At 49.0% G+C, this 25,929-nt stretch overlaps 1 protein-coding gene across 5 annotated transcripts in view; it reads left to right on the forward strand.

Moving 5' to 3' along the window:
• NCK2 (NCK adaptor protein 2) overlaps window positions 1-25,929 on the forward strand; it is a 118,753-nt gene that overhangs the window by 22,299 nt on the left and 70,525 nt on the right. Inside the window, exon 1 of one of the 5 annotated variants that reach the window (XM_060412124.1) lies at window positions 17,743-20,710. The exons of the other annotated variants lie outside the window; for them this stretch is intronic. The gene's annotated coding sequence lies outside the window, so the exon portion shown is untranslated. Of the gene's footprint in view, window positions 1-17,742; window positions 20,711-25,929 lie in introns of those variants that run through there. 5 annotated transcript variants of the gene reach the window in all.

Genomic DNA, 25,929 nt, shown 5'->3' on the forward strand with positions numbered 1-25,929 from the left:
TGAACATCTGGAAATTCTTGGTTCATGTTCTGTTGAAAGCTAGCTTGGAGAATTTTAAGCATTACCTTGCTAGCGTGTGAGATGAGTGTAATTGTGTGGTAGTTTGAACATGCTTTGGCATTGCTTTTCTTTGGGATTGGAATGAAAATTGACCTTTTCCAGTCCTGTGGCCTCTTCTGAGTTTTCCAAATTTGCTGGCATATTGAGTGCAGCACTTTCACAGTATCATCTTTTAGGATTTGAAATCGTTCAACTGGCATTCCATCACCTCCACTAGCTTTGTTCATAGTGATGCTTCCTAAGGCCCACTTGACCTCACACTCCAGGATGTATGCCTTAGGTGAGTGATTGTACCATCATGGTTGTCTGGGTCAGTAATCTTTTTTGTATAGTTCTGTGTATTTTTGCCACCTCTTAATCTCTTCTGCTTCTGTTAGGTCCATACCGTTTCTGTCCTTTATTGTGCCCATCTTTGCATGAAATGTTCCCTTGGTGTCTCTAATTTTTTTGAATAGATCTCTAGTCTTTCCCATTCTATTGTTTTCCTCTATTTCTTTTCACTCATCACTGAGGAAGCCTTTCTTACCTCTTCTTGTTATTCTTTGGAACTCTGCACTCATACGGGTATATCTTTCCTTTGCTCCTTTGCCTTTAACTCATCTTCTTTCTCAGCTATTTGTAAGGCCTCCTCAGACCATCATTTTGCATTTCTTTATCTTGGGAATGGTTTTGATCTTGGCCTCTTGTACAAACCTCCATCCATAGTTCTTCAGGCACTCTATCAGATCTAATCCCTTGAATCTATTTGTCATTTCCACTGTATAATTGTAAGGGATTTGATTTAGGTCATATCTGCATGATCTAGTGGTTTTTCCTACTTCAATTTATAGGTCGACCCTATAGATGAAGGGCTTAGTAGATGCCAGGTGTTGAGTCTGGACCCTGCTATGCTTCTGACCCACTAGCTATAATTTCGGGGTTCCCATGACCTTCCTCTTCAGGTCTGAGAATTTATTATAATGACACAGGGTCAGGGAGGCACTTTATTATCAATGGTTTATTGCAAAAACACATTTCAGCAGCAGCTGGAGGGAAGAGGGGCACAGAGCCAAGTGTTGTGGTGCTGAGTTGGGGAGGTGGTGTGGTCAGCAATGGTGAGGCAGAGTGTAGGCACCCTCTCTGGGCACACAGCCCTCCCAGCACATCAGGGTGTTGGCCATCTCATGGGCACCTAGATCTGGTTCTGGAGTATTCATAGCCCAGTCTTCAGCCGCCTCCTCACCCTGGTGTCCCACCTTCCAATCTCAAGGTTGCTTTTTCCTGGCCAGGCCCCATGCTCAACTATGGGTGGTGGGAGAGGGCAGCCTTGAGCCACTTCATTAGCATCAGCTTGGGTGTGGCATAGGAGCTGGTTCGCAGTAACCAGAGACACCCCCATGACTGAGGACATGCCCACCTCCAGGGGCTCTGTGCTGGGACCAGGCCACGCATGTGTTTGAGTGACATGAAGATGCCCGGCACCGCCTCCCGTCCCTCCTGCCCGGGGCCGTGCCCCTGTGGAGAACACCCCTCCTCTGTGGAGCAGCTGGCATGGCTTATGTCATGTTCCTCTCCACCCTCTGGACTAACCGTGCCTCTCACTCCCCCTGTTCTTGGTTCTCAGGAAGCAGATGTAAGAAAAAATATAGTAACATTTCTAGGGAAGCTCAGAGATAAGTACAGCACAGAAATTGTGACTCTGCTCCTAATAACTTGAAGAAGAATCATTAAACTAGTGAGGCTGTGGCTGCAGGTTTTCTGAGACGTGGGAGGTATGGAAAAGCTGCCACGCCATCCGCTGTGTGTGCAACCCCGGGGTCAATTAGATCTCAGTCCGGGCAGCTCCCGTCCCAGGAGCCGGGCAGTCAGGCTCCTCCCTGGGTGGGAGGACCATGTGCACAGAGGCACTGCCAGGAAAACTGGTTTAGGAGGAAAAGCAGAGGAAAGCTGGGATTTTTGTTCCTCACGTAGGCTTCGGTCTGCCTTCCTTGTGTGACGTGTCTGCATTTTTAATGTTTACTTCTTAGCTCTTCCTTAAGGTTTTTAAATCCAGGATTCGGGAAATAGTTCCTATCTTGGTCTCCCGGGAGAACCGTGTCTCAGGCCTGTGGTCTTGCCTCTGGAAGCCTCTGTTGCCTGCACGGGAAAATGGGTTGTTGTGGAGATGAAAATGAGGCAAAATGAGTAAAAGCGGAAGTCCAGGAGCTGTGTGAGTTGAACACAATTGCTAAAGAAATTTCTAAGAATCAGCACTAAAAAAAATGTAATATTTTACATGTGACTTGGGTGAAATTCCTAAAGCCTTAAGGGCATGATTAAAATTTCTGTTATTGGAGCTTGAGTTAGAAGTGGGCCTAGTCCTAAGCTCTAATGTTGAAGATCTTCAAAGAGTGGTATTTGTATCTGGCTTTTATTTTTCTGAGAGTTACAGCTACATTAGTGATCAAATACAGTGTTTTTCCATAGCTAAGAAGTACTGAAACTGGCTGTAAAATGTATGTGTGTGATCAAAATCACATCTAAAATAATTTCCTTATTGATAGAAGGCTACAGAATGTCTATTATTTCCAAAGAGTGTGCTCCAGAAACAGGAGCTGCTGATTGGTAAAATGAGGAAGGCCTGCTTTAGTGTTGGAATCGTCTGTCGCGTCACAGAGGGCTGCCTGCCCAGGATATGGATGTTGATATTTAGGCGTCTGAGTTCATTAGTTTACATTCAGACATCTTACTTTTAACAGGTCAAGAAAAATACGTTTGAAGAACATATTCTTAGCCTTTTTATTTGTTCAGATATTCAAGAAAGTCATTTTGGGGAAGTAAGCTATAGTGCTCATCACTCAGTCGTGTCTGACCCTTTGCCACTCCATAGCCCAGCCGGCTCCTCTGTCCATGAGCTTCTCCAGGCAAGAATACTGGAGTGCGTTGCCTTTTGCTTCTCGAGGGGATCTTCCCAAGCCAGGGATTGACCCTGTGCCTCCTGCATTGCAGGCGGATTCTTTACTGTCTGAAGCACCAGATGGTTGGATGGCCACACTGACTCAATGGACTTGAATTTCAGCAAACTCTGGGAGGTAGTGAAGGACAGGGAAGCCTGGCGTGCTGCAATCCATGGGGTCGCAAAGAATCAGACATGACTTCGGGACTGAACAACAGCAGCAAAACCATAGTGCCTTAAGTAGAGTTTTAGACAGCTGATGATTTGGGTTTTCTGTGTTGACAGTCCTGCTGTTAATATCACTGTCTCTATCCTCCTCCACAGTTTTCGTTCTGACTCTATAGGAAGAAACACAAAACTGAGTTATATTTTGGGCGGATATTTTAAGAGCAGTTTCCCATTCTTTCTCATCACATGGCCTCAGTGATTTATTTTAAATGTTACTTTCTTGTGAGGCAAGGATAAATTTTTTAAAAGCTAGTGTTTCTTAAACAGAGGCTGTCTTAGCTGGAACAGCTATTACAAAATGCCACAGATTGGGGGGTGGGGGGTGCTTAAGCAGCAGACCCTTGTTTCTTGCCCTTCTGGAAGGAGACTGGGAACCACAGTCAAGGGAACAGCTGATTTAACTCCTGGTGGGGCCCACTTCCTGGTCTGTGAAAAGTGAAAGTGTTTGTTGCTAAGTCTTGTTCAACTGTTTACAACCCAATGGACTGTAGCCTGCCAGGCTCCTCTGTCCATGGCGATTCTCCCAGCAAGAACACTGGAGTGGGTTGCCATTTCCTCCTCTAGGAGATCTTCTTGACACAGTTCAGTTCAGTTGTACAGTCGTGTCCGACTCTTTGCAGCCCCATGGACTGCAGCACGCCAGGCTTCCCTGTCCATCATCCACTCCCCGAGTGTGCTCAAACTCATGTCCATTGAGTTGCTGATGTCATCCAACCATCTCACCTCTGTCACCCCCTTCTCCTCCTGCCTTCAATCTTTCCCTGTCAGCTGGCCAAAGTTCTGGAGCTTCAGCTTCAGCATCAGTCCTTCCAATGAATATTCAGGACTGATTTCCTTTAGGATGGACTGGTTGGATCTCCTTGCAGTCCAAGGGACTCTCAAGAGTCTTCTCCAACACCACAGTTCAAAAGCATCAATTCTTTGGCACTCAGCTTTCTTTATGGCCCAACTCTCACATCCATAAATAACTACTGGAAAAACCATAGCTTTGACTATATGGACCTTTACTGGCAAAGTAATATTTCTGCTTTTAATATGCTGTCTAGGTTGGTCATAGCTTATCTTCCAAGGAGCAAGCGTCTTTTAATCTCATGGCTGCGGTCACCATCTGCAGTGATTTTGGAGCCCAAAATAGTCTGTCACCGTTTTCCACTGTTTCCCCATCTATTTGCCATGAAGTGATGGGACCAGATGCCATGATCTTAGGTTTTGAATGTTGAATTTTAAGCCAGCTTTTTCACTGTCCTCTTTCACTTTCATCAAGAGGCTTTTTAGTTCCTCTTCACTTTCTGACATAAGGGTGGTGTCATCTGCATATCTGAGGTTATTGATATTTCTCCCAGCAACCTTGTTTCCAGCTTGTGCTTCATCCAGTCCGGCATTTCATATCATGTACTCTGCATATAAGTTAAATAAGCAGAGTGACAATACACAGCCTTGACGTACTCCTTTCCCAATTTGGAACCAGTCTGTTCCACATCCGGTTCTAGCTGTTGCTCCCTGACCTGCATGCAGGTTTATCGGGAGGCAGCAAGGTGGTCTTATTCCCATCTCTTTTAGAATCTTCCGCAGTTTGTTGTCATCCACACAGTCAAAGGCTTTGGCATCGTCAATAAAGCAGAAGTAGATATTTTCTGGAATTTTCTTGCTTTTCCTATGATCGAGTGGATGTTGGCAATTTGAGCTCTGGTTCCTCTGCCTTTTCTAAATCCAGCTTGAATATCTGGAAGTCCTTGGTTCACTCTTGAAGCCTGGCTTGGAGAATTTGGAACATTACCTTGCTAGTGTGTGAGATGAGTGCAATTGTGCGGTAGTTTGAACATTGTTTGACATTGTTTTTCTTTGGAATTGGAATGAAAACTGACTTTTTCCAGTCCTGTGGCCACTGCTGAGTTTTCCAAACTTGCTGGCATATTGAGTGCAGCACTTTCACAGCATCATCTTTCAGGATTTGAAATAGCTCAACTGGAATTCCGTCACCTCCACCAGCTGGGATCAAACCCGCATCTCCTGCATTGCTGGCAAATACTTTCCTGCCTGAGCCACCAGGGTAGTCGCTTCCTTCTTGCTGTGTCCTTCTAAGGTGGAGGGAGGGCTTTGGCCTTGTCCCCTTCCTCCGAGAACATTTATCCCGTCAGGGCCCTCCCCCTTATGACCTCAGCTGGACCTGGAATCACCTCCACACGCCATCACCCTGGTGCTTAGGTCTTCAGTGTTTGCATTTTGTGGAGACACAAACATTCAGTCTTAACAGGAGCTACTGAGACTTGCTGTGACTTCATAACCCTTTCTACAAAAAGCATGGGCCTTGGTTTAACAAAAGCCAGACATGGCTCAGATGGTAAAGAATCTGCCTGCAATGTGAGAGACTCAGCTTTGATCCCTGGGTCAGGAAGATCCCCTGGAGAAGGAAATGGCCACCCACTCCAGTATTCTTGTCTGGCAAATTCCATGCGCAGAGGAGCCTGGCGGGCTACAGTCCGTGAGGTCACGAAGAGTCGGATATGACTGAGTGACTAATACTTTACACACTTGGTTTAACACAGTTTGCCACTGCTCCTAACGTTATTTTCTTCCATCTCAAGTGAAAGGCCTTCTGCTGTCAGAGATGCCCTTCTCCTGTGAGGCCCATCCCCTCTCTCAACTCTGTGCCTCCCCTGCAGCTGCTGCCAGGGTTTCTGGCAGACTTGCTGCTTACTGGGGCAGCTGGAGGGCCTGATTTTCCATCCCGTCCCTGCCACCCTCTAGATACCCTCTGCTGCAGAAGCATCCAGGACTTCAGCTTGAAGCCTTGGGGGGAGATCAAGCAGGTGCACCATCCTGTTTGAAGCCTCGCCTGGAAGCCCTGCTCACCTGCAGCAGGTGTCTGGTGGGGAGGTGTCCTGCTGGGAATGCTAATGGGGCTTATAGAGCAGTTTCTCCTCAGCCTGTTGGAGATGCTGGTCTTTTCTGGCTCCAGGTTGGAGAACCTTGAGTGAGATTGTTGATTTTAATGTTCTGAAGGCCCAGCAAACACTCTGCTTAGTCCCCAGAGAGAACCTTTGGTCTGTTGACATGACCACAACTGTGTCCCACCCATCTGTCCGTGGTCGGTGAGTGTGAAGCCTAGAAACAGGAAGGTGTCCTGCTGTCTCCCGTGAGTGTGGGCGGCGTCATGGTTCTCAATTGTATCTGTCATGCAGTCAGCCATCCGTCCCAAACTTTCCAGAAGGGCCTGATATCCAGGCGTGGACCACCCACCCCCGCTCAGGGCCAGCCTCATGTTTGGATGCCTGGCCACGCTGAGCCTGGATGTATCGCTGGGGGCTCCACTTGGGGTCCTCCCTGCAGAGGACATGGCAGGAGACGACACAGCTGTGGGGCCTCTGAGTTCTGCTGTCTGAGTCCTCCTTTCTGGAGTCAGCTCCTTGGCCTCTCCCGTGGTCACAGAGAGGTCATCTTGGGGGTGCAGCCTCCCTTCTCTGCACCTCCATCTCCGGGCCCCCAGACCCCCTGAAACAGCTTTCATTCTGGCATGTCCTTCTCCAGGGATGCACTCCGTCCTTGCATCCCCCACGTCTGGGGAATGGCCAGGGCCCATCCTGCTTCACTCACCCCAGCCCTCCTCGGACGGCTGCCCCTGTCTCTGGTGCTCTGCTCATGACCCCCTGTGATGTGTGTGCAGCCTGCAGAGCAGGTGTGTGCAGTCAGGTTCAATGGAAAGATCTGTGCCCTGTCACACGTACAGCTCCCCCTGCTTCCTGGTCCTATAATAGCACCCCAACCACAGCGTCTGGGCTCAGCTCATGCAGGTATCATGAGATGCCACACACTGGGTGCTTATAAACATGGGCATTTACTTCTCACAGTCCTAGGGGCTGCACATCTGAGATCCCGGGGCCAGCTGGTCAGCAAGGGCCTCGCCCTGCATCCACTTGGTGGCAGGTGTCGGCAGCCCTTGGGGCCTTCTTTTAAGGCACTAAACCCCTTCATGAGGCTCCATGCTCACCACCTGATTGTCCCCCAGAGCCCCCCACCAAGTCCTGTCATCTTGAGGGTCAGGAATTCCGCACAGGAGTTTGGGGGGCACATCAGGGTTCATGAATCATATACTGTAGCTTCTGAGCATGTGGTTATCTCTCCCTTGAAAGATTTCATGCTTCAGTCTCCTGTTGGACACGCATGTGAGCATCTGCTCTCTGCTGGGCACTGTTCTAGGCTCTGGTGTCCTGTAAGGGGAGGAGATGCTCTGCTCCCCAGGCCCACACCCGGCTCCTCCAAGGGTGGGTGGTGCTGTGGGCTTCTCTGGGTAGTTCGATGATCATTTGTTTAACTAGTTCAGTTTGTTTAGGAAAAAGAACCCTGATTTGTATCAAAGTGAAAGAGGAGAGTGAAAAAGTTGGCTTGAAGCTCAACATTCAGAAAACGAAGATCATGGTATCCGGTCCCATCACTTCATGGGAAATAGATGGGGGAACTGTAGAAACAGTGTCAGACTTTATTTTTCTGGGCTCCAAAATCACTGCAGATGGTGACTGCAGCCATGAAATTAAAAGACGCTTACTCCTTGGAAGAAAAGTTATGACCGACCTAGATAGCATATTCAAAAGCAGAGCCATTACTTTGCCGGCTAAGGTCCGTCTAGTCAAGGCTATGGTTTTTCCTGTGGTGATGTATGGACGTGAGAGTTGGACTGTGAAGAAGGCTGAGTGCCGAAAAATTGATGCTTTTGAACTGTGGTGTTGGAGAAGACTCTTGAGAGTCCCTTGGACTGCAAGGAGATCCAACCAGTCCATTCTGAAGGAAATCAACCCTGGGATTTCTTTGGAAGGAATGATGCTAGAGCTGAAACTCCAGTAGTTTGGCCACCTCATGCGAAGAGTTGACTCATTGGAAAAGACTTTGATGCTGGGAGGGATTGGGGGCAGGAGGAGAAGGGGACGACAGAGGATGAGATGGCTGGATGGCATCACTGACTCGATGGACGTGAATCTGAGTGAACGCCGGGAGTTGGTGATGGACAGGGAGGCCTGGCGTGCTGTGATTCATGGGGTTGCAAAGAGTCGGACACGACTGAGCAACTGAACTGAACTGAACTGAACTTGTATCATAAGAAAAGTATCAGAGACCTGAAATGAACCCCATGTCCAGGAACCCTAACTGATAGGTGTCTGCATGAAGGAAGCTTCAGGTGTGGGGTCCTCCCAACAGCAGACCTCCGTCTGCCCTGTGTGGTGATGTTCTGACTGACGCTCAGTCTTTTTTGTTTGACCAAACATAAGGCTGATGATGAATCAGAATCTGGTGGCCTGTCTGGGTAGGATGTATTGAAAGTGAAAGTGAAGTCGCTCAGTCATGTTGCACTTTTTGCAACCCCATGGACTGGGGCTTACCACGCACCTCTGTCCATGGGATTTTCCAGGCAAGAGTACTAGAGTGAGTTGCTATTTCCTTCTCCAGGGGATCTTCGCAATCCAGGGATCAAACTCAGGTCTCCTGTGATGCAGGTAGACACTTTACCCTGTGAGCCACCAGGGAATCCCTAGAATGTATTGAGTGCTTGCTAAATGCCGGGTACAAGCCAAGCACTTTACTTATTTGATCCTGTGTGTGTATGTTTAGTTGCTCAGTTGAGTCCAACTCTTTGTGACGCCCGTGGACAACAGCCTGCCAGGCTCCTCTGTCCATGGAATTCTCCAAGCAGGAATACTGGAATGGGTGGCCATTTCCTTCTTCGGGAGATCTTTCCGACCCAGGGATCGATCCCAAGTCTGCAGCATTGCAGGTGGATTCTTTCAGGCTGAGTCAGCCTGGAAACCCCATGATTGATACACAGTATATCATCAGTAAAGCAACTTTTCTTTGGAATTGTGTGATTATCTAATGTAACATGGTTACAAAGTTTTATATGATGTGTAATTGAAAAAAGTACTTTCTAAAATTGCTACCAGATGGAACGTTTAGAAATTAAGTAGTGTGCCACTGTCCCAATACCCTGTGGTCTGAGTTTGACTTAACTATATTTCGTGCAAAGTATTAATCAGTGGTGTTCAGGTGCAGGGTAGGAGTGTGTATGTGCCATCCTGCACTAAGTGATTTGCGCTGTGTGTGCTACAGGGGTACACAGTTGACGAGAATTTGGTAGGTTTTTAGATTCCTAAGAGATAGTTTTGAACTACAGAGAGTGGTGAATCCCAGCAGTCACTCAGCCCCAGTGGTCACCTTCTGGGGACCACTCTGGTCCCATCTTTGCCACCTCCTGCTCCTCCCCACCATCATGTTCCTATTACTTTATTGTAAAGTGGACTCCAGGCACATATCATTTCTTGATACATTTTAAGCCAGACTGTAATTTTTAATTTCAAATTGATTTGTTTGAAATTAATTCTGTTTCCTCCCACTCGTTTATTTTTCTCACATTTCAGAATGGTCCCTTTATATTATATTCTTCATTGTCTCCTTTGGGTTTTAAACATTATTTATGGGTTTATGGCTTAATTTAAATAGCTTCTTCGGTAGACAAAGGAGCTGTCTATCTCAGGCTACCTTTCAACTGAAGAATAATCAGTCAATTATTCCCTGTTGAAAATTAGTTCTTGTCCCTCTGTGACCCCCATGCCTGGTTGGCCTAACCAGAGCACCACCCCCTCCCCATATATGAGCTTCATGAACTGTACTGATTCACTGGGACTCTCTAATGTGAATGTTTTTTCTTTGTACGCTTGTCATGCTCATAATCTCATTGGTGAATGAGATGGGCTAACTGGTTGTCAAAGTTCCCATTTGGTTTTGTGATTACAACAACAAAAACCAGTATGAGGCATGATTCCCCTCCATCCCCACTCCACGTTGCTTAGGGAGTGGATGACACCCACCCAGGATGTAGTTTGAGCAGAGTGGGCCCGTGGTGTTATGCTTCGGCCTGTTTGGCGCAGCACTGTGGGTGTCCCCCACCCCAGGCATGGAGGGTGTGGGGGAGGAGGCCACACGCGGCCCACCTCCCCTGGGAGCCCAGGGTCTGCACTGTTGCCTGGTGTCACCCGTAGCTCTCACTTCCCCTTCCTGTCCTGGGTGGGAGTGGGAGACGCCCTGCTTCTGTCCCAGCTATAACGGCCACACCTCCTGGATTTTCTGTAACAAACTCCCTTCCTACTGCTTTCCCTGCTTTCTGTAAGCATTCCAAATATCTTGCAATTTCAACATCCTCTGGAAACAGCCAAAGAAATTTTGGGGGCGGGTCAGGATCTTCTGTCACTTCACTGGGCATTTGGCCGGTGGGCCCTTCCTATGGCCAGGGCAGGGCCACCCAGCTGTGGTCGCCAGCTGCTCCCTGCACCTCCCCTTCCTTCCCCACCCACAGAGCATGTGGTTGTCCTTGTGGTCCTCTGGCCCAGAGAGGGAACTCTGATGCTTGGAACTTGACTAGGAAAGAGAACTTGCGAATTTTCTCCATGTTTGGCCACTGAGTGACTGATGCAGTTTGCCTGCTTCCCTCTCATGGCCCTTCCTGCAGGCCCCTCTGCTGCCCAGGCTGGTTCTGGCACCCCTGTCCTGCAGGGCGACATCAGCTTTTCCCAGTTTCCAAGGATCTTAACCATCGGATCACAGGTGACAGGTGCAGAGTGACACACCTTCCTGGTCTCTTCCTGTTTCAGCTCCGCTGGGAGTCACCACTGCTGTCTCCCTTTTCCAGGTGACCTCTGCTCTACCCAGGCCACGGGGTTCTTCCTTGGGGGTTCTCCTAGGAAACGGGAATCTCTTGGGTATTTTGGACGGGGGATGTATAAAGGACCGCAGCAGCCACGGGGCAGGAAGAGTCACCCAGAGATGGAAACCAGAAGCTGCTGCTGTCCCTGGGCTGGGAGCAAGTCCAGGACCCCTACCCTGGGTCACCGAGCAGGAAGCAGAGCTGTGGGCCACCCAGCCCCCACGCCCCCAGCCCTGGAAGCAGCTGGAGCCTCCCTAAGTGGCAGCGGGGGTGGGGACGGCAAACGTGCCCTTCCTTTGGCCGAGTTGCACCAGGGCTGCTGTCCTGCAGAACTAACCAGAATCTGGCTGGCAGGGATCTGGGGAGCACAGCTTTCTGGTTTTCTTTCCTGGCATCACAGAATGTGGCCGATGCCTGCATCCTGACACCAGCAGGCCACGCGTGGCTGGGGGGACACTAGAGGTGTGGGTGGAGCGAGTGAGCCACCTGCCTGTGGTGGGCGAGGGTGGCGGCTGCCATGTGTTTCCCCTATGGGGTCAGCAGAGATGGTGGAGGGTCCACTCATCTGCAGACCCTGCTCACTGGCGGGTGTGGACTAGTGAGCCAAAGCAGGGCTGGCACAGCCGGCCTGGGCTGACTACACGTGTAGGTGACTACACGCTCCTCCAGTGTGGCTGGGCTTTGGAGCAGGTCATGGGCGCTGGTGTGCATGTTTCTCATCCGGGTGCCAAGTGAGGACTCGGGGGCCTTTGGTTCCCCTGGCATGTCACATGATGGGTAGAGGGACAAGCTTGTCTCTGAAGCCCTGGTGCAGACAGTTCACCCGCGACAGACAGGAAACAGCTTCAAGTGCCCAGAGGATGCTGAGTCCCCAGTTCTCAGTGAAGGGAAGGGGTTGGGGTGAGGGTCATGAGAATCAAACCAGGGCAGGGTGCTTTCCTCATCCATCCACCTCTGGGTCCCCTCTGACCTGAGGAGCTGGCTCATTTCAGGCCAGACTCTGTGAGGCTCCCAGCTCATGGGTACCTGTACTGCTGTCTTCCCCAGCAAGCTCAGGGAGATGACAGCTGCCTTCTCCAGCTCCCTGAGCAAGACAGGAAGTTGTCAGGGGGCAGGTGTCTTGTGAAGGGATGTTGGCAGGAGACCCGATGCAGGGCAGGGCTTGTAGGGGAGAAGTAGGGACCCTTCCTCGGTCCACCTCCTAGTGTGCATGGTGGTAAGTGGCCTCTGCTGGCCACGAAGGGTGTGTGTCTGGCATTGACCCTGCTCTGAAGCCTGCCTCTCACGCAGGGCAGTCAGCAGACCATCCCCTCAGGGGGATGTGCAGTCTGACCGGATGGTTGCCCAGGTCATAACCATGTGCAGAGGATGGGGAGAAGAGCAGCCCAGGGCAGGGGGCAGCATGGGCTTGGGCAGCCTCCTGGTGGAGTCTGCATGCTCGGCTGAAGTCCTTGTACCCTGCTGCTGGATGGGAGGGAAGGATGCCCTTGTAACTGGTTACACATAAACTGGGATAAAGATTATTTTTAAAAGAGCTTTAAAAATATGCTGTAAGAATATAGTCTTCTAAATGTGGAAGTCTGGTTTTAGAATATTTGAATTGAGCAATTTTTGAGAATAATTTTATTAGGAACAGTTAGTGTTTATAAGAATACCTCCTGAAGAGACAAAAATGCCAGCATTCAGGACTTTTTCATCTTTGCTAGTGCTAAGTTGCTTCAGTCATGTCTGGCTTTTTGTGACCCTATGGACCATAGCCTGCCAGGCTCCTCTGTCCAAGGGATTCTCCAGGCAAGAATAAGAGAGTAGGTTGCCATTTCCTTCTCCAGGGAATTTTCTCAGCCCAGGGACTGAACCCTCCTTTCCTGCATTGGCAGCTGGATTCTTTACTGCTGAGCCACCAGAGGAACCTACTTTAGGATAGTTCTCTTCTAATCACTGTATCGTCCTTTGTCAGAGTGTGGCAGCATCCCCTCTACCCCCTGCCAGGGGAGGATGCAGCGTCACAGCCCAACTGGGCATCCTGGACAGAGTTCCGTCCCAGAGTCCAGACGCTGTGGAGGACACACTCTGAGCTGTCATCCAGCTCGCAGTGGAGGAGGTGGGGGTGGGGGGGGGGGGGGGGGGGGGGGGGAGAGGCAGGAGGGGAATCTTATCCCCACCACAGGGGAGGGGGGATGCAGGAGGAAGAAGGCGGAGGACTCTGATTTATCTTACTAACCAGGTTTGATGGGCTTCCCTGCTGGCTCAGCAGTAGAGAACCCGCCTGCCAGTGCAGCAGACTTGGGTTCAATCACTGGATTGAAAAGGTCCCCTGGAGAAGGCAATGGCCACCATTCTGGTATTCTCACCTGGGAAATCCCATGGACAGAGGAGCCTGGAGGGCTGTAGTCTGTGGGGCCACAGAGTCAGACACGACTGAGTGAGCATGAGCGTGAACCAGCTTTGGCTCCAGATCTCTTGATGAGTCCATGAAGTAAAACACACACTCATACACACACACATCCTGGACAGAATGTTGATTTGGGGAGCTCGCATGTCTGTATGATGGGGTTAATTTTCTTTGCTGTAGAAAATGAGGAACTGATGTGAGAAAAACAGCACGTGAGAACTACTGTCCAGGGGACTGTGTGTGATCAGACCCCCTTGCCTCCTCATATCACACGTGTACCCACACACTTGGTGCTTTAGAACTCTCTGGGCTTTGTGTGTTTGCTATCCTGAAATGATTTAATTCAGTTCTACTCTGACTTTTAAGTGACTTCTCCTCCTGTTTATTTACTTTTTCCTTTCCTATATGACATGACGTTATTTTAACTAAGCATGTTTTGAATGCATGAGAAATGAGGCGTACTTTTTTTGAGGTATATGTTTTTAATAGAAAAAATGTTCTGATTGCATGATTAATCAAGAATGAGTTTTACCGTAGAGTGTTGGTAAGTTTCAGAAGTGAAATCTTCAGTATTTAAACCTTTGCTTCTCAACCTCTAGGATAAGTTGGGGCCTGATGCCATCAACATGTAGATATCCATCACCATGGTTTTGTACTTTGGCTTCATGTGTGTGAACTTGTGTAAAGGATGGCGCGCACACACACATGTGCACACACACCCTTATTTTCATTTGGTCTCTGGCTTTAAATTCCTATGTCCACCCACAAATCCTGCTTCTCCTGTGCCCCTCAACCGGTCCAGATGGGATGGATAAGATGACCATCTTTCTGTCTACATGGGGCCCCCTTTGAGAGTGGAAGGGCTGAGCCTGCAGCCACGGAGCAGAGGTGGCTGAGGGCACCAGAGTCTTGAGCTGCTGGCGCTCCCTTCCGTCATCCACGCGGGGCCTCTGTCTCTTGCCCGCTGTGTGCTCGTGTCTTCCTGCTCCAGACCTTTCTCCCTCTCATCAGCCTCTTCACTGGGGTCGACCTTCTGATACATACGCTTTCTTTGCTGTTCCCCAAGTCAAGGGGCTCCTTACACATCTGATTCTGCCTCATTGTCCACCGCGTAGCCCCCGTATGGTGGGGTTCCACAGCGGTCATTCCCAGCCAGGAAGCGTCTGCCCACCCCAACCTCTGCAGGTGCAGTTCCCGACGCCTTGCCCACCTCCACTGCCTCCTTGTGGGCCTAAAATGGCATCTCCCCTTCGAAGGCTCTGCATGATCCCTGGGCCTTCCTTCTCCCGTTAATACATGTCAGCTCCTAATTCCCCACTCCATCTCCTGGGAAGTGGGCACTGGTGTGCTGAGAGCCTGGTCCCCTGACCTGGATCCTGACCCTCCTCTTGGCACTGACTTTGGGCTGGTAAGGCTCTTAGTGCCTCACTATTCTCATCTGAGAAAGGGGGACAATAGTAGTAGTTAGCTCCTGGGATAGTTGTGAGGTTTATACAGAGCAGGGCCTCAGAGAGCCTGCTGCTCGGCAGGCAGCAACCCTGCAGTTGGTGCTGTCCGTGGCCAGCGGTGGCCGTGCCCTCTCTACAGTGCTCGTCCTACATATGTGTTTCTCCAGCTGCTGTCTGTGTGAGTGTAGGGACTCTGGGAGCATCATCAGGCTCGAAGGCTTTGCTGAGTCACTTTGTGAGTGTGCATGTATATATGTATATAGTTTCATCACTCAGCCATGTCTGTTTTGAGACACCATGGACTGTAGCCCACCAGGCTCCTCTGTCCATGGGATTTCCCAGGCAAGAATACTGGAGTGGGTTGCCATTTCCGCCTCCAGGGGATGTTTTTGACCCAGGATTCAAACCCTGATCTCCTGCATTGCCAGGCAGGTTCTTTACCACTGTGCCACCTGGGAAGCCCCATATATATATATATATACATATATATATATACACACACATATATATATACACACATACACACACATATATATACATATATATATACACATATACATACATACATACATGTATATTATTCCCTGTTTGTTTCTTACTGCAAATACCTTGAGTTGAGATTACACACGTACAGCTATGGATGTGAGCATATCTGAGTGACCTGAAGACTTGAGGCCACCTGATCCCTTGAGTGGAGGGAGGGTTTCTGACGAGACAGAGAGCTGCTTTCCCAGGTTGGACATCTGTCCCCTTCTCCTTGTGTCCTATGTCCTGGAAGCTGGGGGCAGGAGTGGGAGGGGCAGGGAAGGATGACCACATGCCAGCCAGTGGCATGACTGGCTTGTAAGGAGGAGCCTCATCCGATGTAGAGAGTGAGCTGTGAGCTGAGGATGGGCTGCTGTGGGGATCCCACTTGACGGTCTCTTCCTCTGCCTCCCTCATCGGCATTTCTTACACATTTAATTTAAAAATTGGAGGACAGTTGGTTTACAGTGTTGGGTAGTTTCAGGTGTACACCACAGGGATCCAGTGACGCATCGCTGGTTTGGGATAGTTTGAGTGGGAAGGTTGCCTTCCTGCACTGGTCGTGGGCAGGCAGGCTGGACGCACCTGGGCGCTTGTGCTGGGCCCTACTGCTCGGCTCCCCAGGCACAGTCAGGAGGGGCCAGTTCCTCTGCCACCCGGGTTCCTGGTGCCACGTCTCCCACTCAGGTGATGGTTGGAAAGAAGGCTTCTTGAGGACTCAGGAAGAAAAAAGCAGTCTTTTCCTAACTACTGAACTTAATGCAAATCCTCCTCAAAATCTTCCTAGGAGTGCCTGCTGCACGTAACATCCCATGTTCCTGTCTGCCCACTCCTGACTTTATTAGTAGGTAGTGTCTGCTTTCCATACTTCTCTTTCTTTTTACTTCCTTAGAATAGTTTCATTTTCACGCCCAATTCAGCTCAACTCATATGATGTCTAATGTTAAAACCTGGTAACTTCTTAGCGTTGGAGGATCCTGCCCATTGAAATTGTCTGGCTGCAGCTGTCCTGTCTGTGGAGAAGCCAGGGCTCGGGGTTGAGGGGTATACAAGTTATGCCTCTTTTAAGCACTAGTGGCCGCAGAGCAGGAGTCCCCAGAGCTGACCTCAGGTCACCTGGGCTAACACAGCATCCCCGACATTCCTGATTGGAAGGCTGTTTTCCGCGGGAGATGGGGCAGTAATGCTGACCGCTGTGCTGCATCCATGGGTGGGGTGTAAGCTGCCCCTTTATTTCAAGGCATAACAAGCCCCACTTGCAACTGATCCATGAGCACAGGCAGCGAGCTGCTCCAGGTCAGGCCCTGTGGTGGGTGCCTCTGATCCATAGATGGGAAGCTGCCTTCCTGAGTCTTGTTGGCCAGTGAGGGTCAGTGGAAGGCGGAACCCTGAGAGGTAGTTGTCACCCTTCTGGGATCTTCCCCGACACACCCGAGGAAGGATAAGCCTGGGTCTCGGTGGCTGCTGAACTTGGACCCAAAAGACAGTAGCAAGTCTTCACGTTGGGCTCTCTTTGTTCTTGAAATTTTTTATAATTTTTATTTATTTTTGGGTGCACTGGGTTTTCGTTGCTGGGCACTGGCTCTCTCTAGGCACGATGAGTGGGGGCTACTCTCGCTGTGGTGTGCAGGCTTCTCATTGTGGCAGCTGCTCTTGTTGAGGGAGCACAGGCTCAGCAGCTGTCCGTGGGGGGCTGCTCTCTCTGCGGTGTGCAGGCTCCTCGCTGTGGTGGCTGCTCTTGCTGGGGGAGCACAGGCTCAGCAGTTGTCCGTGGGCTTAGTTGCCCCATGGCATGTGGGATCTTCCCAGACCAGAGACTGAACCCATATCTCCTGCCCTGGCATGTGGATTCTAAACCACTGCACCCCAGAGAAGTCCTGGGCTCTCTTTCAACTATGTTCTTTGAGAAAGAGCAAGCAGGGTGGCGAGAGTGTGTCGAGTGCTGTTTAGAAGCCTCCAGGGTTTTCTGTCAGCTGCCTGAGCCTGGCTGGCCCCCAGTTCCTGCCCCCCCCCACCCCCCCGGGGAGCCTGTGCTTTGTCACTCACTGGAGGAGGCTTCCCTAAGTCCCTTCTTGCAAGTGGGTTTGTTCTGAATGAACAAGGGTGTCCCAAGTCCAGGGGCATGGATGGCGTGGCATACAGCCTCTGCTCCTGGTCAGCCCCTGCTCCAGGGAGGCTGTGCTCAGAAATGCCAATGGTCACTGCAGGGATCAACCGCCCAGGAACTCAGATCCTTTCTAAGCTAAGAGCCTGAGTTTGTGTTTTATGGGAACATCTTGTTACTGTTTAATGAGGGGGCACGTGCGGGTACATTTCTGTCTGCCAAGGATGGAGGCAGAGGGAGATGGTAAAATAAGATCCGCATCATCCTGGGATGTCTCCCTCCCTGCGGGCATCTCTTCTCCCACAGGTGGGTGGAGATGGCGCGGGCAGGAAGGGGAAGAACACAGCGTCCCCTGTGGTGCTGTTGGCTGATGGCAGTCCAGGACCGCGGGGGCGTGGGGTTTGCCTGAAACCTGATCACTTCTGAAGGGTGCTTCGTAAGTTTTCTGTCTGCTGTGTGTGTAAAAAGATGCAGGTTAGTAACTGCTGGTCCTGGCAATGTCACTGTTTGGTCAGTGTTGATATCTGGTTTTTCATGCGTATACCCTGGAGGTGCTTTTCTGGGCTCACTCCTATTAAAGCTTTTATTTTGTGGGAGTGAATGATCAAACACTTCTTTTGGTGTTGCCTCAGAGCATTATAAATTCCAAAGAGCTTTGTTTTGTGGTCACTGAGTTGAGTGGTTATTGCAGTGTTTTTCTTTCCTTGGATATTTGAGAGCGCTCTCTGGTCCCAGGTGTTTTTAATTTCTTTGATCCATCTCTAAAAGATAATGCTTTGTGTTTTATGTATGGCTTTACACCCATTTTTTTTTTAAACACTATTTATATATTTGGCTGCTTCCAGTCTTAGTTCTGTCACTTGGGATATTTCCTTGCAGCACAGACTTAGTTGCTCCAAGGCATGTGGGATCTTAGTTTCCCAACCAGGGGTCAAACCCGTGTCATCTGCATTATAAGGCAGATTCTTAAACCACTGGACCACCAGGGAAGTCCCTTACAGCCATTCAGAGCCTTCAAATTATTAAACTTGAAGAGAAAATCATTTGGTTCTTTGTTGAATTTGGCTCCTTGGTGCCACTCAGTTGTGCTACTAGACTGTGGGGTGTCAGCCATCGAGCCTGGAATTCCACAATTTATTTATTTAAGATAAATAAAATTTATTAAAATTTGTTTTATTTAAAGTAAATATATACATCTGAGCCACCAGGAAAGTCCATAAAGATTCCAGCTGAGCTATTTCAAATCCTAAAAGATGATGCTGTGAAAGTGCTATACTCAATAGGCCAGCAAATTTGGAAAACTCAGCAGTGGCCATAGGACTGGAAAAGGTCAGTTTCATTCCAGTCCCAAAGAAAGGCAATGCCAAAGAATGTTCAAGCTACCACACAACTGTTCTCATCTCACACGCTAGCAAAGTAATGCTCAAATATTCTCCAAGCCAGGTTCAACAGTATGTGAACCATTAACTTCCAGATCTTCAAGCTGGACTTAGAAAAGCCGGAGGAACCAGAGATCAAGTTGCCAACATCCATTGAATCATAGAAAAAGCAAGAGAGTTGCAGAAAACATCTGCCTCATTGACTACTCTAAAGCCTTTGACTGTGTGGATCACAACAAACTGTAGAAAAATCTGAACGAGTTGGGAATACCAGACCACCTGACCTGCCTCCTGAGAAATCTGTGTACAGGTCAAGAAGCAACAGTTAGAACTGAACATGGAACAACAGACTGGTTCCAAATTGGGAAGGAGTATGTCACGACTGTATATTGTCACCCTGCTTATTTAACTTATATGCAGAGTACATCATGAGAAACACTGGGCTGGATGAAGCACAAACTGGAATCAAGATTGCCAGGAGAAATATCAATAACCTTAGATAAGCAGATGACACCACCCTGATAGCAGAAAGTGAAGAACTAAAATGCCTCTTGATGAAAGTGAAAGAGGACAGTGAAAAAGCTGGCTGAAAACTTGGATTCAAAAAACTAAGATCATGGCAATCCGGTCACATCACTTCATGGCAAATGGATGGGGGAATAATGGAAACAGTGAGAGACTTTATTTTCTTGGGCTCCAATATCACTGCAGATGGTGACTGCAGCCATGAAATTAAAGGACGCCTGCACCTTGGAAGAAAAGCTGTGACCAACCTAGACAGCATATTGAAAAGCAGAGATATTAATTTGCTGACAGAGGTCCGTCTAGTCAAAACTGTGGTTTTTCCAGTAGTCGCATATGGATGTGAGAGTTGGACTGTGAAGAAAGCTGAGCGACGAAGAATTGATGCTTTTGGCCTGTGGTGTTCTTGACTTGGACTGCAAGGGGATCCAACCAGTCCATCCTAAAGGAAATGAGTCCTCAGTATTCATCTGAAGGACTGAAGCTGAAGCTCCAATACTTTGGCCACCTGATACGAAGTACTGACTTATTAGAAGAGACCCTGATGTTGGGAAAGATTGAAGGCAGGAGGAAAAGGAGGTGACAGAGGATGAGATGGTTGGATGGCATCACTGACTCAGTGGACATGAGTCTGAGCAAGCTCCAGGAGTTGGTGATGGACAGGGAAGCCTGGCGTGCTGCGGTCCGTGAGGTTGCAAAGAGCTGGACATGACCAAGCAACTGAACTGAAGGTTTTTTTTTTTTTTTTTAAATGTGGACCATTTTAAAGTCTTTTGAATTTGTTACAGTACCGTTTCTGTTTTATGTTTTTTGTTGTGAGGCATGTGGGATTTAGCTCCCCAACCAGGGATCAAGCCCATACGCCCTCCATTGGAAGGTGGAGCCTTAACCACTGGACTGGCAGGGAAGTCCCAAGGCTGGAGCCTTTCAGAAGGATGGCCACAGTCTGGTCTTGGAGGTATCCCTGAGTTCCCAGATACTAACTGTATCATTTTCCTAGGACCTTGGAAACAGTACCGCACACTAGGTGTCTGAAGACAAGGGAAACTGTGCTAGTACTCCCTCTGTGACCTGTCAGGCCGTCGATCCTTCCTGGCCCTTTCCAGCTTCTGCTTCCCAGATGGTGGGCTTCCCTGATGAGAAGTTTTTTTCTCCTGAGATGTCCTGGGAGAAAGCAGTCACGGTGTGGTCATGGGGAGAGACATAGGGGGTGTAATTCCTATTATCCCAAAAGATGGAAGGGACTCAAGTCCAAAGGCAGCTGGTGGAGAGCTGGGCTTTAGTTTTTGCTCATGCTCTGCACAGACCCAAGTGGCTTTTCCTGCCCAGCACAGGGGAGAGGTCAGACTGGCCACAGCACTGGTGATGTGGATGCCGGCAGAGCTTCTCTGACAGCGGGCCATTCCTGCTCCTCTCTGGACATGAGGTTCTCAGGGGTTCCTCCTGCTCAGGTAAGTTTAGTGAAAGTTCATTAAACCTTGCAAAGCACCTGGCACCTGCCTGCTGCCCTGTGCATGCTCTCTCCCTGGATTAACTTTTCTCCTTAACAGGGATGAAACTACCCTTAAAAGGATGAGACTACCATTGCTCGTCCTCATCTCTTGTCGAGTAAGAGCAGGAACATCCTGGCTCACATGTCTGTGTATTGAAATAGCTGCAGCCTGTACCACAGTTTGTGTAGCTTGCATCAGACTCTTCTGCTGACCAGTGCAGAGCCTGCTAACCTCCCCCAGTGTCTTCTCCTAGGACTTTCTTTTTTTGGTTGTCTTTCAGTGTTCTTTTTTTTTTTTTTTTTTTTAAGATATTTTTTGACATGGGTCATTTTTAAAGTCTTAACTGAATTTGTTACAATATTAATTCTGTTTTATTTTGGGTTTTTTTTTGGGCCCCGAGGCATGTGGGAATTTAGCTCCCCAACCAGGGATTGAATCCATACCCCCGCAAAGGAAGGCAAAGTCTTAACCACTAGACCACCAGGGAAGTCTGTCTTTCGATATTCTTTTCCCATAAAATGCATACTTTCCCCCCACTAGTTTCCCATTTCCTCTTTATTCTAAAGTAGCTTACATCAGTCATAAACCATTGACATTCAGTGCTCTGTGCTTCGAGACAAAAACCATCTGTACTAATTCTATGTCTGTTTGACGGAGGAGGAGGAGCGGGGGAGCTCATGGATCTCTTGGTTACTGGTTTGTGTTCTTTAAAGTGTGTTCAAGTTGCATTTCATCATTTCAGAATTCTCAGTGGATTCTCAGACAAATTCCTACTTAGTATACGATGAATGTGAACTATTTAATGTATGTTCTCTGCCCATCTGCCCCTCCTCCAGGCCTTCAGGCTCCTGTGCTTGGGCTGGTCCAGGGATTGAAATTGTCCCCCTTCATCAGCTGATTGATGGGGACCCCCCTCCCCCCCAACCCTCTATGGGGTGATGACCAAGCCAAGGGTGCACTTGATCCCAAGTGTTCAATAACTTCTTTCATTAAAAAAAATTAACCTATTAATATTTCTTTCAATTCAGATAAGAGAGTTCTTTTCCACTGAAGAAGTTTCCCAGGGTCAGGCTGATGAAGATGATTCTCCTGCCAGAATTTATTAATACCATCCTATTAATATGGCCAGTAGAAAGGTCTGAGAAACAATGAGTAAAGCATTATTGCCCATCAGTCTTTTCTGAGGATCAGGCTCTGAGGTTCTTAAATTTGTTCCAATTTAACCAGAGAGCTTTTTAAGACAGAAAGCCACCCCCCAACCCCCACCCCACTTGGTTTCTGTCTCAGGAGTCCAGAGTGGCCCCAGTTATTTGCATTTCTAAGAAGCTCCCAGGTGATGCTGCTGCTGCTGCTACTGGTCAGGGCGTGGGTGGAGCCCCTAGATGAGGAGGAAGAGCCAACTTTGCACAGGTGGCCGTCGGCTCTGCCTTCTCCCTGCTCTGATGAGGGGAGTGTCTGCTCGGAGTCTAAATCATAACATCCTCAGGTGTCCCTTGAATGCACAGAAACAGAACTGGCTGGCCTTCAGACACCTCGGCATTTATTGCTTTTGCTGCGTGAAGTGTTATCTCCTGTTGGTGCAGTGGGAGGAGTTAAGAGTTGATTTTTGGGCTAAATCATGGCACCCAGTTCTCCTTCCTTGGAGCCCACAGGAGGGCCTGCATGGATTGATAAAAGTAGCCATTAGGAAACTGCTCTGTCCTGAAAACTGGTTGATCCTATGACAGTGACAGGCACTTGTCTCCTCACTTCCTGCAGCTTGTATAATTGCTCACCTCCTATTTTTAGTGGCACTGCTGACTCAAAATGAAAACCAATGCCAGACTCTGCCTCTCAGTGCCCTGTCTGCAGGGGACTGGGCTCTTAGGTGGGTGAGGCCGGGGGGCTGGCGCGGGCGAGGTGGCCTGCTAGAAAGTGGATCTTTGGGCAGGGGCCTGGGAGCCCCACCACTTCCGCTGGCCCCTTATTGCTCCCCCCCAACCCAGGCCGCCACCCAGAGGAGCCCTCTAGGGCCCCTATTTCAGGGCACTGCTGCATGGAGTGTCTCACCATTGATGGGGGTCTTGCTGCCCCCAGCCTGTCTTCACTCTTAGGGGACAGCTCAGCACCAGGTGGGCTGCAGGCACCTTGGCCTCTGTTCTGGGTGCAGCTGATGGAGGTGGAGCCAGGTGGAGTTTGTCTTCAGCTGCTTGCCCCTTTCTGTAAGTCCAGGTGGCTGGTGCTGCCAGCTGGTATGCAGTCTGGGCGTAGTTGAAGGATTGGCCCTTCAGCTTTGGCCTCTTGAGTTGTGCCCCAGGAGGGGTCTAGCCAGCTAGCTCATGCCTGTGTGTTCACAGGGATTCACAAAGAATCAGGTAGAACCCAACAGTCCTGCTTTTGTATCAACAGAGAGATGAACCTGAGGATGGTTCTCTTGTCACTGGAGCTTGGCAGGAGGTGACGTACTCTGCCTTGGTGCTGCCCCTCCAGCTCAGGACACCCTGGGGCTCTGGAAATATACTGGATTAAAGTGACCATAATTGGAAGGTGCTTGATACCGTGTGAGCCACCCTGAAACCTGGTGGCCTGGGGCTCACCTGTCCTGCACCTACCTTTTCTCCTGGGTCAAAAGAAAGGCTTAGAGCAGAAGAGTTTTCATCCTTTCCTTTAGGATTTAAATCTAGTAATTTGTAAGAGTGATGGCTCAGTGGTAAAGAATTCACCTGTCAATGCAGGACATGCAAGAGACACTGATTCCATCCCTGGGTCAGGAAGATCCCCAGAGGAAGAAATGGCAACCTACTGCAGTATTCTTGCTGGGAAATCCCATGAACAGAGGAGCCTGGTGGGCTACAGTCCATGGGGTCACAAAGAGTCAGACACGACTGAGCACACACACATGCGCAATTTCTAAGAGAACGTTGACTTCGTCTGGAGGAGCCCGGGAAGTAATGTCAGTTACAGCCACACTGTAAGGAATTGGCCCTTTTCCTCTCCTCCCTGTAACCTCGTCTGCCTTCGCACCCTGGACTGGTAGCGAGCTATGTGGACTTCAGGATGCCTGTCCTGAGGGACCGGCAGGAGTTGAGGGTGTGTGGAGTGTGGGCTTAGAGAATGCACTTTATCCTTCTCATGTCTTTACCAGCCAGCACTTCCAGCAGTCGTATCTTGAGTCCCTGGGATGTCCTCACGCTTTACTTGTACGATCATGTGTGTTGTTTATCGCATGTTTATATCGCTTTGTTTTATAAGGTGAATGTCTCCAGAGTAAGGAGCATGTGTGGTTGGTTCACTTAATGTCTGAGCTGATCACAGTGACCTCTGTAAGGAAGGGCTTCATGTAGGTTTTCATCTTTATAATTTTATGATTCGGAGAATTCAGTGCCTGGCATCCTTCCTGCAGCCTGTGACTGGGAGGAGCGTGCAGTCTGATCGGTGTGAATGTGACACAGCTGCTGTTAGTCACTGGTTTCATAGGACACTAAGTGTTTAAAAAAAATTGTTTTTAATTGGAGGGTAATTGCTTTCCAGTGTTGTGTTGGTTTCTGCCATACATCAACATGAATCAGCCATAGGTGCACATATGTTCCCTCCCTCTTGAACCTCCCTCCCACTTCCTATCCCATCCCACCCCTCTAGGTTGTCACAGAACACCAGGTTGAGTTGACTGTAGCCCACCAGGCTCCTCCCTCCATGGGATTCTCCAGGCAAGAGTACTGGAGTGGGTTGCCAGTTCCTTCTCCAGGGGATCTTCCCTTCCCGGGAGGTCGAACCCGGGTGTCCCGCCTTCCAGGCAGACACTTTAACTTCCCTGAGCCACGAGGGAAGCCCATCTAATTTACATATGGTAGCCTATACGTTTCAGTGCGACCCCCTCAACTTGTCGCAGCCCCTCCTTCCCCTGGGCTTCCCTGGTGGCTCAGTGGGAAAGAATCTGTCTGCAATGCAGGAGACGGGGTTTGATCCCTGGGTTGGGAAGATCCCTTGGAGAAGGGAATGGCAACCCACTCCAGCATTCTTGCCTGGAGAATTCATAGACAGAATCCATAGACAGAAGAGCCTGGCAGGCTACAGTCCATGGGGTCATAAAGAGTCGGACACACACTAACACACACACACTCCTTCCCTTACTGTGTCTACATGGCTGTGTCTCTATTGCTGCTCTGCAGATGGGTTCATCTGTACCTTTTTCTAGATTCCACATACATGTGTTGACATATGATATTTGTTTTTCTCTTTTGACTTACTTCACTCTGCATAACGGGCTCTAGGTTCATTCACCTCACTAGAACTAACTCAGATTTATTCTTTTTATGGCTGAGAACTATTCCATTGCATATATGTACCACAACTTCTTTATCCATTCCTCTGTCGATGGACATCTAGGTTGTTCCCATGTCCTGTTAACTAGATGTTTTAATTGTATATCCAACCTTTGAGTAAATTCTTAAGGCTGTTGAATGAACTAATTTCACTTTGGGCGGGGTTCAACCTGTTAAAAAGACATTTTTTGGAAAGTATGTTCAGCAGCAGACAGGCCTTAGTGTCTTAGCAGTTGACTGTAAACAGCAAGCTTCCGAGTGTGTGCAGGGCTCTGAGATTCCTCTGCAGCCTCCTCAGCCTCTTCCTCTACCCAGTGAGGCCTTGACACCTGGAGGGAGAGGAGGTTCCCCTTGTGGCCCCACCAGCAGCACACTCTGTCACAGAGCTTTGAGGGCCTTCGTGTATAGAGAGTAGCCTGGAAGTTTCTGAAGGCCCTTCAAGCTCTCGCATTTTCAGATTCTCTTCATTCGCTCTCATTGCAGCATGGGATTTCTTAGTTAACAGGATAATCAATTCAGTGTCATTTTCTGAAGGTAGAATCAAAGAGGGAATCATGAATATGTCAGCTTCAGGACTCATCAGTTATTGGCTAGTCTCCTTTCATCTAAACTGCCACCCTCTCCAGGGACTTTCATTTAAAGCAGATCCCAGATACCCTTTCATCTGAAAATATAGCAAATATTCCACTAGCAAAAATTCCTTAATCATACCAAATAGGCAGTTGATGTTCATTTTCTAGCTATCTTAAATATTTTATTGAAAATTTACTTGTTCAAACTGTCATGCGAGTATATGTTTCTTGATTCTTTGTCTCGCCACAACAAAGATTTGGAGTGACGGACATTAAAGCCCCCTCGGCGTGTCACAGCTCTCGG

The sequence above is a fragment of the Ovis aries genome, chromosome 3, assembly GCF_016772045.2.
Source record: "Ovis aries strain OAR_USU_Benz2616 breed Rambouillet chromosome 3, ARS-UI_Ramb_v3.0, whole genome shotgun sequence".
Classification (NCBI taxonomy): domain Eukaryota; kingdom Metazoa; phylum Chordata; class Mammalia; order Artiodactyla; family Bovidae; genus Ovis; species Ovis aries.